The 14,684-nt window shown below is 40.3% G+C and overlaps 3 non-coding genes across 3 annotated transcripts; 1 reads left to right on the top strand and 2 right to left on the bottom strand.

Annotated features, from left to right (window-relative positions):
* The first annotated feature begins 5,298 nt into the window (after positions 1-5,298).
* Positions 5,299-5,372, top strand: TRNAN-GUU (transfer RNA asparagine (anticodon GUU)). Its single transcript has one exon. It is a non-coding gene; the product is annotated as a tRNA-Asn (tRNA).
* A 307-nt stretch (positions 5,373-5,679) lies between these two features.
* Positions 5,680-5,763, bottom strand: TRNAL-CAA (transfer RNA leucine (anticodon CAA)). The gene has a single exon. It is a non-coding gene; the product is annotated as a tRNA-Leu (tRNA).
* Positions 5,764-6,542: 779 nt separating this feature from the next.
* On the bottom strand, positions 6,543-6,626 carry TRNAL-CAA (transfer RNA leucine (anticodon CAA)). The gene has a single exon. It is a non-coding gene; the product is annotated as a tRNA-Leu (tRNA).
* Between the last annotated feature and the right edge of the window lie 8,058 nt (positions 6,627-14,684).

The following is a 14,684-nucleotide window of genomic DNA, read 5'->3' as shown; positions in this document are numbered from 1 at the left end:
TCAAATGCCTTAAATAAGGTCAAAAAATGACTTCAGGAGTTACAAAGACTCAATAATTAATACCAAAATCCTTATTAAACACGTCTTGACTAGTACAGTTACAAAGAACCAACTCTGAGTTCAAAGCAACAAGAACCAAAGACTGGTGCGAAAATACTATGGACTAGTCGAAGTTATCCACAAGGTTGAGAAGGTATAATATAGGATTCAACTACTCCCATAGATGCAGACTAGCCCTTTTGTCCACATTAGTAACTTGAAATGTTACTATCTCGACCAAAAAGACATCAAGCACAAGGAGGTGGTGCGACCTCACGCAAAGACGAAAAATTTTCATGCTAAGAAAGTAGAACATACACCAACTAAGAACACGCGAAGAGTCAACAAATCAAGAAGTGGGTTTCAATAGTTCCTATCATATTGGAAGAGAATCGTTAATACTAAGATCAGTGGGAAGCGCATCCATGGACTTGAAGTCAACCTCATCCTACAACACTGAGTTTGTTAAGAGTCGATTGTCAAAGATGTCAACCAATTGAGGGAGGATGTCACGGTCATACTTTTTCAAGACGTGTTGCCTATGGGCGCATGTCCGATATCCTGGTCATGCTTGTCTAGGACTTTTTGTTCATGGGCGTATGCCTGTTCCAAACCTTTTTTTTTTTTTTTTAATTTTTTCAAGTTAGATAGGGCTTTACTATTATCGTTGTGTCAATACGGGGTGTATGACCGGTCACCAAAATTATATCTACACCTGTAGGGCTAAAACACCCCAGAATGTACTATAGGAGAATTTGAATAGGTGTCAATTCTTCGTACATGGGTTATATGCTATCAAAGTTGTTGTTGTTGCCTACTCGCTTTTAGCTTATAACATTGATTTCTTTAAAATTGTTTTCAACGCATTTATTTGCTCCTGTTTTCTAAAAAAAAAAATTTAAACATGACCCGTGTCGCGAGCATACACCAATATTGTTTGGAAAGTTTGAATTTAACACGACCGACTTATTTTCTGGGCTAGAACAAGTGTTGCACAATCGCTATCCCACTGTCGTAAGAGTGCGATTGTGCCACAAAGCACGCGTAATTGTGCGTAAGACTCATTTAGGCACGTGTGGTAGCTCCAAAGGCAATCTGGATGATTGTTATGTATATTAAAAAAATTATCGAAATAACCCTAGGGTGAGAATTTATGATGCATTTTGAAGTTATTGCTTTCGGTTGTGCTATAATGGAGGAATGGACATTGTGACTAGTTGCTCTAGTTATTTATGGATGCCGATCACGATGATGGTCTGACAGCCAGGCACCGAAATATTGAAGACCTATTAGGAGAAGGTGAACCACTGGGACTGGCGGCGCACGAGCTCGAAGAAGAGGTGTCGAATTGCATGCCATCAGCGCGGATGAAACGAAATCTTTCCCCAAACAAGAGAAGAACTTGTGCTAGCTGAAGGCAATGTAGGAAGAGATGATGTCTGTCATTGACAACAAGACGTGGAGTCTGGAGGATATGCCGCCATTACATCGAGCCATAGGGCTCAAATGGGTGTTCAAGCTGAAGCGTCACGAAGAGGGAGAAGTTGTAAAGCACAAGGCCCGTCTCGTGGCAAAGGGCTACGTCCAGAAGCAAGGGGTGGACTTCGAAGAGGTGTTCGCGCCGGTGGTAGGGTTGGAATCTGTCCGCCTGTTGTTGGTGATCGCGGACATCACTCCTAGGAAGTCCACCACTTGGACGTGAAGTTCGCTTTCCTCAACGGAGAGCTGAAGGAGATCATCTACGTCTGACAACCACCTGGCTTCATCGATAATGACACCCCGGCAAGGTACTGCACCTGCACAAGGTGCTCTACTAGCTTCGACAAGCACCACGAGCCTGGAACAAGAAGCTCGATAGTATCCTGTTGTCGCTCAAGTTCAAGCGTTGAGCCTCTTAGCATGGGATGTAGACGTGCGACCACGGCAAGAAGCGGTTGATCATGGGAGTGTAAGTCGATGATCTCATAATCACTTGAGGCGACATGGAAGTTCTTAGAAGATTCAAGAGGGAGATGTTAAAGACCTTCAAGATGAGCGACCTTGGTGTGCTTAGCTACTACCTCGGCATCGAAGTGCAGTAGAGTACTACCGGCATCACCATCTGTCAAGGTGCATATGCGAAGAAGCTACTAGACATAGTTGGGCTGGTAAACAGTAATCTTACAAGGATGCCAATGGAGCCCCGTCTCCAACTAAGGAGAGTCGGCACTACGCTGGCGGTGACACCACCAATTATCGCAGCATCGTCGGGAGTCTGCGCTATCTGGTAAACACATGCCCTAACCTTGCCTATTCCATTGGATATGTGAGTAAGTTTATGAAAGCATCAACGAAGGAGGATCTTGTAGCTGTCAAGCACATCTTGCGCTATGTGGCCAGAACTAGAGGCTAGGGTGTGAGATACTGGGAGAGGAAGAGAGAAGCTTAAGCTGGTCGGCTATAGTGATAGTGACATGGCTGGTGACGTTGATGATCATAAGAGCAACCATGGGATGATTTACTTCCTCTCAGGTGGCGTGATCTGCTGGCAATCAATTAAACAGAAGGTAGTTGCTTTGTCTTCTTGCAAAGAAAAGTACATTGCCGCTACGATGGCGGCCACATAGGGGGTCTGGCTTGCGCGGCTGTTGGAGGAGCTGATCGAAAAAGAAGGCAATCCACCAATACTATACATGGACAACAAGGATACAATCTCCTTGATTAAAAATCCAGTTTTGCACAACTGGAGCAAGCACATAGAGATCAGATTCCATTACATTTGGGAGTGTGCAGATCGGGGACTTATCAAGATTGACATTCAAACAAAGGAACAGCTTGGAGACATCTTCACCAACTATCTGATGCGAGTGAAATTTGAGGAACTACGCTCAAAGATCGGAGTTCAATCAATAAGGTAGATATACCATAGGTTTTAGAAGAAAATTGTTAAATAAAGCCTGTGCAAAGAAGTTGCCCTCGTGGCAAAAATTCAATTGGCCACTCCAGCCATTTTTAGAGGGTAGAGTGGTGCAAATTCATTTGGCCACTTTTGCCATTTTTAGTCTAGGTTTGTTATTTAAATATTGCAATCAAACAAGGAACAAATGTACTAGTTTTTAGCAACAACAAAATCCAAGGTTTTTGCTCTCTTGCACTTTCGGTTATTTTCTTCCTGTTCTCACCCGCGGTGAGCTGCTCAGTCAAAAGACAGCACATGTCATCGATGATGACATGTATGGATTTGTTGGTGTTGCTTTAGGGGCATTTTCTAAGTCTGTTGCATCTCTGTTGGAAGATAAACTTAAATGTTTTTTTTTGTTTTTTTGCTTTTTTTAATTCAATCTAAACGATTTAATTACGAGGGCATAATTATCCTAGGGAGGGAGAGCAAATAGGGGAGAAATTTACCGAAGGGAAAGTAAATGGGTGAAAAAAAAAATCGTGGGTAGTTAAAGCCAAATTTGCCTCAGGAAATGCTATAAAAAAGCCTCATGTGTTCAAAGTAATAGTGCAGAGAGAAATAACAACAAGAAAGAGAAGAAAAATATTTACTGTCTGAATTAGTGTGTAATAACCTCTTGAGAATTTCTTTGTCTCCTTGTCTCTGTCTCCCCCTGCGACACCTTCTTTCTTAAAGTTTCGTGAGAATTATCTAAACGAGTTAGATTCAGAGCGAGCGTTTTATTTCGAGGTTGGTATCGGAGCAACTTTAGCTTACTTCATCAAATTGGTATCAGGGCGATTTCAATTCTAACAAATTGGTATCAGGCAGCATTAGTTGGCATTAGAGTTGCGTTCAATTTCTACAATCTCCCTCTTCTTCTAGAGTAATGAACTCTATAACAGTCTGCTTGTTATCGCCAACGCTGCACCAATCCCACTTCTTATCTTCTTTGAATACGACATCCCTACTTACATTAATTTCTTAATGTTGCGGATCATATAATCTGTGTGCCTTGGTTCCATCCTCTACGCCAAAGTACACCATCTTTTGGCTTCTATTATCAAGCCTTGTTATATATGGTTTTGCAGTCTTAACATATGTTGTACAACCAAAGAATCTTAGGTACTCAAAGTGGGGTGTCTTGTCAAACCATACTTCGTAGGAGATGCAAGCTTCTAGCGCCTCTATCAGTAAACGATTTATAAGATAAACCGCATGTCGTATCGCCTTGCCCCAGAAAATCGCTAGGACTTGCATGCTCTTGAGTAAGCTTCTTGTAGTGTTCATTATGATGCGATTTCTTTGGTAGACTACACCATCTTGTTGTAGAGTGTACAGAGCAGTGAGTTGACGTTTGATACCTTCCTCCATTTGAGAAGTTTTGGGATAAGAACTCGCCATCTCGATTAGTGCCAAAGGTTTTCAACTTCTGATCATACCCATTTTCAACGAATCTTTTGAATTTCTTGAACATAGATTTTCCTTCTTCTTTGAGAATGTACACCACATCCAACAACTATAATCGTTTCAATCAACTTCGGTTGTTTGTGACGTTGTGTGTAAGACAACTAACTCGATTAGAGATATTCTCAAAAATCATGTTTTGACACTTTTTAAAAAAGCATTGGCGAGTCAAGTTATATCCACCATGGTAGGAAACACAATGATACGTTTTTCAACCACTAGTAGATTTTATCTGTGTCTCGCATTTTGCCTCACAATAATATGAGATGTCAAAATGGGGATTTGAACCCACACCCTCCTACGAGGACCAAAACTTGAGTCTAACGCCTTAGACCACTCGACCATCCTGACTACTAATGGTGTATGCCTTGATTTGTTTGAGAGAGGAGTTCAGCATTCCGTATATGGTGTCTAAATGTCTCCATAGTAGACGCGTTTTAAAATTGTGAGGCTGACGACTATACGTAACGGATTAAAATAGATAATATCTACTAATTGTTGGAGAGAGGAACGAAACATTCCTAATAAGCAGTGAAAACCTCTCTCTAATAGGTGCGTTTTAAAACTGTGAGGCTGATGGCAATACCTAACGGGAAAAAAATGGACAATGTCTGCTAGTTGTGCGCTTGGACTTTTACGAATGATATAATTGCTAGTCACCAGGCGATGCGCCAGTGAGGACGCTTGGCCCACAGAATGGTTGCTTTGTGAGAACCCACATCGATTGGAGAGGTGAAGAAACATTTCTTACAAGGGTCTGAAAACTTCTCCTTAGTAGATGCGATTTAAAACCATGAGGGTGACAGCGATACGTAACGAACGAGAGCAGACAATATCAACTAATTATGCTCTTGGATTGTAACAAATTGTTGGCTGGAATAGCTCAGTTGGTTAGAGCGTGTGGCTGTTAACCACAAGGTCGGACGTTCAAACCCTCCTTCTAACGAAGTCGGACGAAGCATGGGTGTTGGAGCTTCCCTTTAATATATATCTTCAATCAACTTCGGTTGTTTGTGACGTGGTGTGTAAGATAACTAACTTGAACTTACAGATAGATATATTCTTAAAACTCATGTTTTGACACTTTTTAAAAATCATTGGCGAGTCAAGTTAAATCCACCATGGTAGGAAGTAGGAAGTTCTAAAAAGCATTGGCGAAGTTCTTATTATATAATGAATAACAATGATACGTTTTCAACCACTAGTAGATTCTATCCAGTGTGTCTCGCGTTTTGCCTCACAATAATATGAGATGTCAAAAGTGGGATTTGAACCCACGCCCTCTTACGAGGACCAGAACTTGAGTCTGGCGCCTTAGACCACTCGGCCATCCTGACTGCTATTGGTGTGTTCCCGAATTGGTTTGATTGGGGAGTTTAGCATTCCGTATATGGGTGTGTAAATATCTCCATAATAGACACGTTTTAAAACTGTGAGACTGACGACGATATGTAACGGATTAAAATAGATAATATCCACTAATTGTTGGAGAGAGGAACGAAACAATCCTAATAAGCGGCGAAAACCTCTCTCTAATAGGCGCTTTTAAAACTGTGAGGCTGATGGCAATACCTAACGGGAAAAAATGGAAAATGTCTACTAGTTGTGCGCTTGGACTTTTACGAATGATATCAGAGCTAGTCACCAAGCGATGCGCCAGTGAGGACGCTTGGCCCACAGAATGGTTGTTTGTGAGAACCCACATCGATTGGAGAGGTGAAGAAACATTTCTTACAAGGGTCTGAAAACTTCTCCTTAGTAGATGCGGTTTAAAACCATGAGGGTGACAGCGATACGTAACGAACGAGAGCAGACAATATCAACTAATTATGCTCTTGGATTGTAATAAATTGTTGGCTGGAATAGCTCAGTTGGTTAGAGCGTGTGGCTGTTAACCACAAGGTTGGTGCTTCCTAGCTCAGTTGTTTGTGACGTGGTGTGTTTAGTTATATTGACTTTTTAAAAAGTATCTGATGATAAACAATTTATCCACTGTGTCCTGCGTTTTTTCTCACAATAATATGAGATGTCAGAAGTGTCAGAAGTGGGATTTGAACCCATGATGATAAACAATTTATCCACTGTGTCCTGCGTTTTTTCTCACAATAATATGAGATGTCAGAAGTGGGATTTGAACCCATGCCCTCTTACGAGGACCAAAACTTGAGTCTGGCGCCTTATACCACTCGACCATCTTGACTGCTAATGATATTTGCCTTGATTGGTTTGAGAGGGGATGTCCAGCACATGTGTTGTTGCAAAACCCCAATAAATTAGAACGTCGTTCAAAATTATGTCTATTCGTAGAATACCCCAAAGAGACGAAAGGTGGTTTGTTTTATGACCCTCAAGAAAATAGAGTGTTTTTATCAACAAACGCTACATTCTTAGAGGAAGACCACGTAAGAAATCATCAACCTCATAGCAAACTAGTATTAAGTGAGATTTCTAAAGAAGCTACTGATAAAACAACAAGAGTTGTTGATCAAGCTGGTCCTTCAACAAGAGTTGTTGATGAAGCTGATACTTCTGGTCAATCACATCCTTCTCAAGAGTTGAGAATGCCTCGACGTAGTGGGAGGGTTATAACTCAACCCGATCGTTACTTGGGTTTGACAGAAACTCAAGTCATCATACCTGATGATGGCATTGAGGATCCATTGACCTATAAACAGGCAATGAATGCTGAAGATAAAGATCAGTGGATTAAAGCCATGAATCTTGAAATGGAGTCAATGTACTTCAATACAGTCTGGGAACTTGTAGATCAACCAGATGGGGTAAAACCTATTGGTTGCAAATGGATCTATAAGAGGAAACGAGACCAAACCGGTAAGGTACAGACCTTTAAAGCTCGACTAGTAGCAAAGGGTTATACCCAAAGAGAGGGGGTGGACTATCAAGAAACCTTCTCTCCTGTTGCTATGCTTAAATCGATTAGAATACTCTTGTCTATTGCCACATTTTGTGATTATGAAATTTGGAAAATGGATGTTAAGACAGCCTTTCTAAACGGCAATCTTGAAGAGAGTATCTATATGGCTCAACCAGAGGGGTTCATTGAACAGGATCACGAGCAAAGGGTTTGCAAGCTTAAAAGATCCATTTATGGGTTGAAGCAAGCATCTCGATCCTGGAATATAAAGTTTGATACTGCGATCAAATCTTATGGCTTTAAACAGAATGTTGACGAACCTTGTTTTTATAAAAGGATAGTCAACTCTACAGTAGCTTTCCTGGTGTTGTACGTTGACGATATCCTACTCATTGGAAATGATGTGGGATTTCTGACTGACATTAAGCATTGGCTAGCGACACAATTCCAAATGAAAGATTTGGGAGAGGCTCAATTTGTTCTTGGAATCCAAATTGTTCGAAATCGCAAGAACAAAACACTAGCATTGTCTCAGGCATCGTACATCGACAAAATGTTGATTCGATATAAGATGCAGGACTCCAAGAAAGGATTATTACCTTTCAGGCATGGAGTTCATTTGTCGAAGGAACAAAGTCCTAAGACACCTCAAGAAGTTGAGGATATGAGACACATTCCCTATGCATCAGCGGTCGGCAGTCTGATGTATGCCATACTATGTACCCGACCCGACATATGCTATGCTGTGGGAATTGTCAGCAGATATCAGTCCAATTCGGGACGTGCTCATTGGACTGCCGTTAAGAATATCCTCAAGTATCTTAGGAGAACGAGGGACTATATGCTAATGTATTATGCTAAGGATCTGATCCTTACAGGGTACACTGACTCAGATTTTCAGACCGATGTAGATTCGAGGAAATCGACATCAGGATCTGTCTTCACTCTGAACGGAGGTGCAATAATATGGAGAAGCATAAAGCAAGGTTGCATTGCTGATTCCACCATGGAGGCTGAGTATGTTGCTGCTTGTGAAGCAACGAAAGAATCTGTATGGATTAGGAAGTTTTTAACTGATTTGGAAGTCGTTCTAAATATGCATCTTCCCGTCACTCTTTATTGTGATAACAGTGGAGCAGTTGCAAATTAAAAATAACCAAGAAGCCATAAGCGAGGAAAACATATTGAGGGCAAATATCATCTCATAAGGGAGAATTTGCAACGAGGAGATGTGATCGTCACACAGATAGCTTCAGAGCACAACATTGCTGATCCATTTACAAAGCCCCTCACGACTAAAGTGTTTGAAGGGCACCTAGTGAGTCTAGGACTACGAGTTATGTAATCTAGGGCAAGTGGGAGAAATGGCATGAGTATGTGATGCCCTAGTTTATTGTATTTCTCTCTACTCAACGTTATAAAACCCCACTAGAGTTTTAGTCCAAGTGGGAGTTTGTTGGGTTTTATGTCCTAAAACTCATAGTTTGTAAACAAAAACATATTCTATTTTCAATAAAGTTATTATTGTGTTTATTCAGTAAAGATTGTTATGGAATAAAGTGATTGTACGATCATTAATCTAAATCCAATAAACTAAGAACACTCTGGCTATAGTATGATTACTTGAACTATATGTAGAGACATAAGAGTGGATCAAGTTCAAGTATATAGTCAAAATGATCTATAGTATAAGGATAAGGCTGAGTACCTTATTCTGGGGACACTATGGATGCGGCCCACTTTTGTATATGATATAAACAATGTGATCACTAAATTGTACATGTGGATACATGTGAGTGGGGGCATCCTATGCAATGAGTATTGCATAAGATCGGACCATGAAGAAAACCACTCTCACTTTATAATGTCGTTTACTGTTGGGACTGATTTTCTTTTCATTGGATAACCTAGGTAACTCGGTTTTAATCCTGAGCTAACCATGAACTCCTGTTTATTCGAAATTATCCTTAGATTTGCATGGGTGAGAGTGGCTCTAGTTCGCCGACTCAATAGGCCTCCCATTTCAGGGGTAAGACTGGGTGAATGGCTGGGGACGTGGGGTGCAAGATGGAATTCGCTCCTACCCACTTTTAGGGATAGAAGAAAGATAGTTCCCTTAAGCGCTGACTCCAGGTCTTGAACAAGGGGCCCCACCCTCTCATTGGCCTGAGAGGGATTCGGTTTACGGGTTGGACCATAAACCAATTGTTCATTAGAGAATTAGTGAGACATAAGGAACAAGAAGTAACTTTAGGGGTAAAACGGTAAATTGACCCAGCTCTAGTTATGAACAACCTATGAAGGATCGACTTACTAATCATGGTTATATCAAATGGACAGAAATATATATATATAGTGAGGGGAGTGCAACTACTAGGCTATAGTGGAGTGTCCTAGTAGTTAACGAATGTTGGTTAACAAGGTTAATGAGTTTAGCCGGTTAATCTTGGATCGTTGGAGCCCATGATCTATAGGTCCATTAGGTCCCTCTGCTAGCTCATATCAGACTAAACCATAGAACAGTGTGACGAGTGAGTTCGAAGTGTTCGAATTCAAATTAAGGAATATGCGCTACATATATATAATATATTTAACCGCATTTTTGTTTTATTTAAGAATTAAACAAAAGGAGAGAATCTAAGATATTTAAATAAGATTTAAATATCTTAATCAATTATGTATCGGAATTGATTGGGATTGGCATTTGAATTAATATTAAATATTAATTAAATAGTTTAATTAATCATTTAATGTTACTTTAATTTGAAATTCATTATTCAAAATAATTGTTGAATTAAAATGAAGAAAGTCAAAATGTTGACTTCATTTAATGGAAAAAAATCCATGTTAGTGGAATTTTAAGGTGTCAAAATTTGGTTTAACCAAACTTGCATGCTTGCCAAATAAACCCCATAAGTTTGAGTGGAATTTTGAGTGTCAAAATTGGGTTAACTCAAACATGCATGCTTGCCACATAATCCCAAACATTTGAGTGGAATTTTAAGTGTCAAAATTTGGTGATCTCAAATTTCCATGAACATGCAAACATGACTCTTTAAATAGAGTGATCATGGTACATGGAAGGTCTTCTTCTTCTTGGTGAAAAACCTTGAGAAAAACCTCTCACAAACACTCTCTTCACATATACAAAATCCCTCCCAAGTTTAGTCACTCACCGGATTCCACAATCCCGTTCTAAGGCTGGAGGATATTGGAGAAGACACTAGTGGTGGTTTGAAACCGGTTCGTGAGGAAAAAGAAGTTTGAACTACAAAAGGTTAGTATTCAAACTCATTAAGTTTTAATACTTATGAACATGCTAGTTATTTACTATAATTGATATCTAAAAGTGCCTAAGATCCAAATTGCTTCCGCATGTGTTATATTAACACCATCAATTGGTATCAGAGCAAGTTTTAGGCACTTTATTTACATTAATTTGATCATGGTGGGTACCATTTTATGAATGAAATTTGTGGTTGCTAAAGTGGATGATTTTGGTTTTGGCATTTTTTTTATGCTTCCATTTGATATAATTATTGTAATAAGCCTAATGTGTATGGGCTTTAATGAATGAAGAAAGGTCTGTAATTTTTATGGAGTCATTAGAGTCCATTTTAGGTTGTAATTGATCGAAAATGGAAGAGATAGCAAGCTGAACCGAAGAAGATGGAAGAGGCGCTTCGGGTGTTTTTTCTGCCGTTGGGGTCCGATTCAACGTTTTTAAGGGTTGGTTCGCCCAGTTCGTGATCCTCGGGAGCGGCTCAAGTTATTTTTAATTATTAGTGTAATAATTTAGTTAATTGCTTGCTTTAAAATGCCAAAACCAACCAACTTTAGTGTGTTTAATTAATTATGCATTATGAATGTATGTTTTAATTAAATAGAAAATGTATATGCATAAAGTATGTCATATAGATTTAAAATCCCACCACAGGCTAAGCATGTTTCATGCATTCCAAGTATGTTATAAGTGTTATAATGTATAGTATGCATGTTTAGGGTTCCTTGAGTATATAAATTGTTATATTATTCAAGCCCTCCATTCGAACGAAGCATGGGTGTTGGTGCTTCCCTTTAATATATATTTTCAATCAACTTCAGTTGTTTGTCTCGAACTTACAAATATTCTCAAATATCATGTTTTGACACTTTTTAAAAAGCGTCATTGGCGAGTCAAGTTAAATCCACCAACGTAGGAAGTAGGTGTTAGGATCGCACAACAACGCACACCCTCGATCAAGATGATCACAAAGAGAAGGATAGAGAGAATTGCAAGGAGAACTCTGGCTAAAAGGATTTTTTATTGATGACTTCAGGCATGTACAACAAGAGAGTACAGAGAATAGAAAAGTACATTTCAAAGCTTTACTAGACGGGATATATATATGGTTCAGTCTACTAAATATAGCTTTACCAGATTTAACCATCTACTATATATAGCTATGTACCATATATAGCTTTACCGGATATAGCTATTGACCAAGCTATAAATACAGGGAGCAGACTCCATAACTCAACAATTCTCCCACTTGGAGACTGATCCTACACCATACCAATTAGGGCTTTGCATAGCTTTAATTTTCCAACAACACATTTTGTCAACATGTCTGCTGGATTCTTTGCACCCTCTATCTTCTCCAAACACATATCGCCTTCTTCCACTAACCTGCGAGTGAAATGGTACCGTCTTCTAATGTGTTTTGTCCTTGAATGATAGACTGGGTTTTTCACCAACTGTATGACACTCTGACTATCTGTATAAAGGATCTTCTTGCATTGCTTCCGGCCTAATTCTTCTAGATAGTCTGTCATCCATATCATCTCCTTTCCAGCTTCAGCTATGGCCACGTACTCAGCTTCAGTAGATGAAAGAGCAACGCATTTCTGAAGCTTGGACATCCAACTCATTGCTGTTCCATCTATCGTGTAGATATACCCAGATGTGCTCTTGCTGGAGTCTACATCTCCACTCAGATCAGCATCCACAAAACCTTGCAGAACTACTTTTCCATTGCCATAACAAAGTGTAGTATTGGATGTACCTCTCAGATATCTCAGAAGCCATTTCACAGCTTCCCAATGTTCCTTCCTTGGATTTGTCATGTACTTGCTAACAACTCCCACTGCATGTGTTATGTCAGGTCTAGTGCAGACCATAGCATACATCAAACTCCCAACTGCAGAAGCGTACGGAACTGATGCCATGTGCTCACGTTCCTCAACTGTCTTGGGAGATTGCCCCTTTGACAATTTAATATGATTTGCCAAGGGGGTAGTCCTGGGTTTAGCGTTATTCATCTTGAATTTGGACAACACCTTCTCAATGTACTGCTCTTGGGATAGATTTAATGTGCCAGCAGTTCTATCTCGAGAAATCCTCATCCCAAGGATCTGCTTCGCTGCACCTAAATCTTTCATCTCAAATACTGAAGACAAGCTTGCCTTCAGGTGGTTTATCTCCCTCATACTTGATCCAGCAATTAGTATATCATCCACATACAGGAGTAGAAACACATAAGAATCAGTGTATTTCTTGAGGTAGCAACACTGATCCTTTTCACTTCTGTGGAAACCACTCTTGCTCATGAAGGAGTCAAACTTCTTGTACCATTGTCTCGGTGCTCGTTTCAGTCCATACAAGCTCTTATTGAGCTTACACACCATGTGCTCCTTGCTTGGAGCTGCAAATCCTTCGGGTTGTTGCATATAGATCTCCTCATCTAGATCTCCATGTAAAAATGCCGTTTTTACATCCATTTGCTCAAGGTGCAAATTCTCCGATGCAACAATACTCAGTAGAATTCGGATAGTAGTTAATTTCACAACTGGAGAAAAGATCTCAGCATAATCAATGCCTTTTCTTTGTGAATATCCTTTAACTACTAACCGAGCCTTAAACCTCCTTCTGCCATCTGGTTCAACCTTGATTTTGAACACCCATTTGTTCAACAGAGCTCTCTTTCCTGTAGGCAGCTCAGTCAGCACCCACGTATTATTCCTTTCAAGTGAGCTCATCTCATCATCCATGGCTTGCTCCCACTTAGTTGAATCTTCCACTTGTAGGGCCTCATCAAAGAACTCTGGTTCTCCTTCGTCAGTCAGCAACAGATAGTGTAATGAGGTTGAATATCTGTCTGATGCTCTGGTAGTTCTGGATGATCTTCTCAACACCTGTTCAGGTGCAACTTGCTCCACGTCTTGTTCTTCAGCAATAGGATCAGCCACGTCTGGTTCTTCAGCAATAGGATCAGGAGTTTCTTGAGCTTCTGTTATACCATCACTGTGTGAATTTTCTTGCCACTCAAATTCAACTCCCACTTGCTTCGTAGTCTCAGAGTTTATCTTCTCTCTGTCCTTGTACATGACATTTTCATCAAAGGTCACATCACAGTGTCTTAGGATCTTCATATTTTTCTCATCCCAAAACCTATACCCGAACATGTCAGAGCCATAGCCTATGAAGTAGCATTTCACAGCCTTAGCATCAAGCTTATCTCTCTTCTCTGGATCAACATAAACATATGCAGTACAGCCAAAGGTTCTCAAGTGAGAGTACTTGAGTTCTTTTCCTGTCCATACTTCTTTGGGCAATTTGAACTTCAAGGGTACTGACGGCCCTCTATTAATCAAATATGCTGCTGTGTTCACAGCATCAGCCCAGAATGTCTTTGGCAATCCAGAATGAATCCTCATGCTTCTTGCTCGCTCATTCAAGGTTCTGTTCATCCTTTCTGCAATACCATTTTGTCTTGCCTTACCGGGAATTGTTCTTATTAATCTAATTCCCTCAGCTGCACAAAATGTTATAAACTCTGATTTGTTGTACTCTCCTCCATTGTCAGACCTCAGGCATTTGATCTTCAAGCCGGTCTGATTTTCAACTTCAGCTTTCCACTTCTTGAAGGTGGTAAACACATCTGACTTGTGTTTCAGAAAGTAAACCCATACCTTCCTGCTGAAGTCATCGATGAAGGTGAGGTAGTACCTTGGTCCACCAAGTGATGAAACTGGAGATGGTCCCCAGACGTCTGTATGGACCATTTCCAACCGCACTTTCTTCGGTTCTCTGGCAGCCATTGTGAAACTAACTCGTTTCTGTTTGCCCATAACGCAGCTCTCACAAAGACCCATATCAACAGATTTTAAGCCTTCTAAAGCTCCTTTCGCAGTTAGCATCTTCATTCCTTTGACGCTCATATGTCCAAGTCTATTGTGCCATAGACTTGAATTGGAAGCACTCTCAGCAACAGCAGTCATGTTTATACACTCTGCAGTAGTGTATAAGGTTCCGGATTTTGTGCCACGCGCAACAACCATGGCGCCCTTCACAATCTTCCAGGAACTCTTTCCAAACTCTGCTGCATAGCCTGTGCTATCCAA

The sequence above is a fragment of the Cucurbita pepo genome, chromosome 16, assembly GCF_057944985.1.
Source record: "Cucurbita pepo subsp. pepo isolate OVF chromosome 16, ASM5794498v1, whole genome shotgun sequence".
NCBI classification, from domain to species: Eukaryota; Viridiplantae; Streptophyta; class Magnoliopsida; order Cucurbitales; family Cucurbitaceae; genus Cucurbita; species Cucurbita pepo.
The sequence above is the reverse complement of the archived record's forward strand: the minus strand, read 5'-3'. Positions and strand labels throughout refer to the sequence as shown.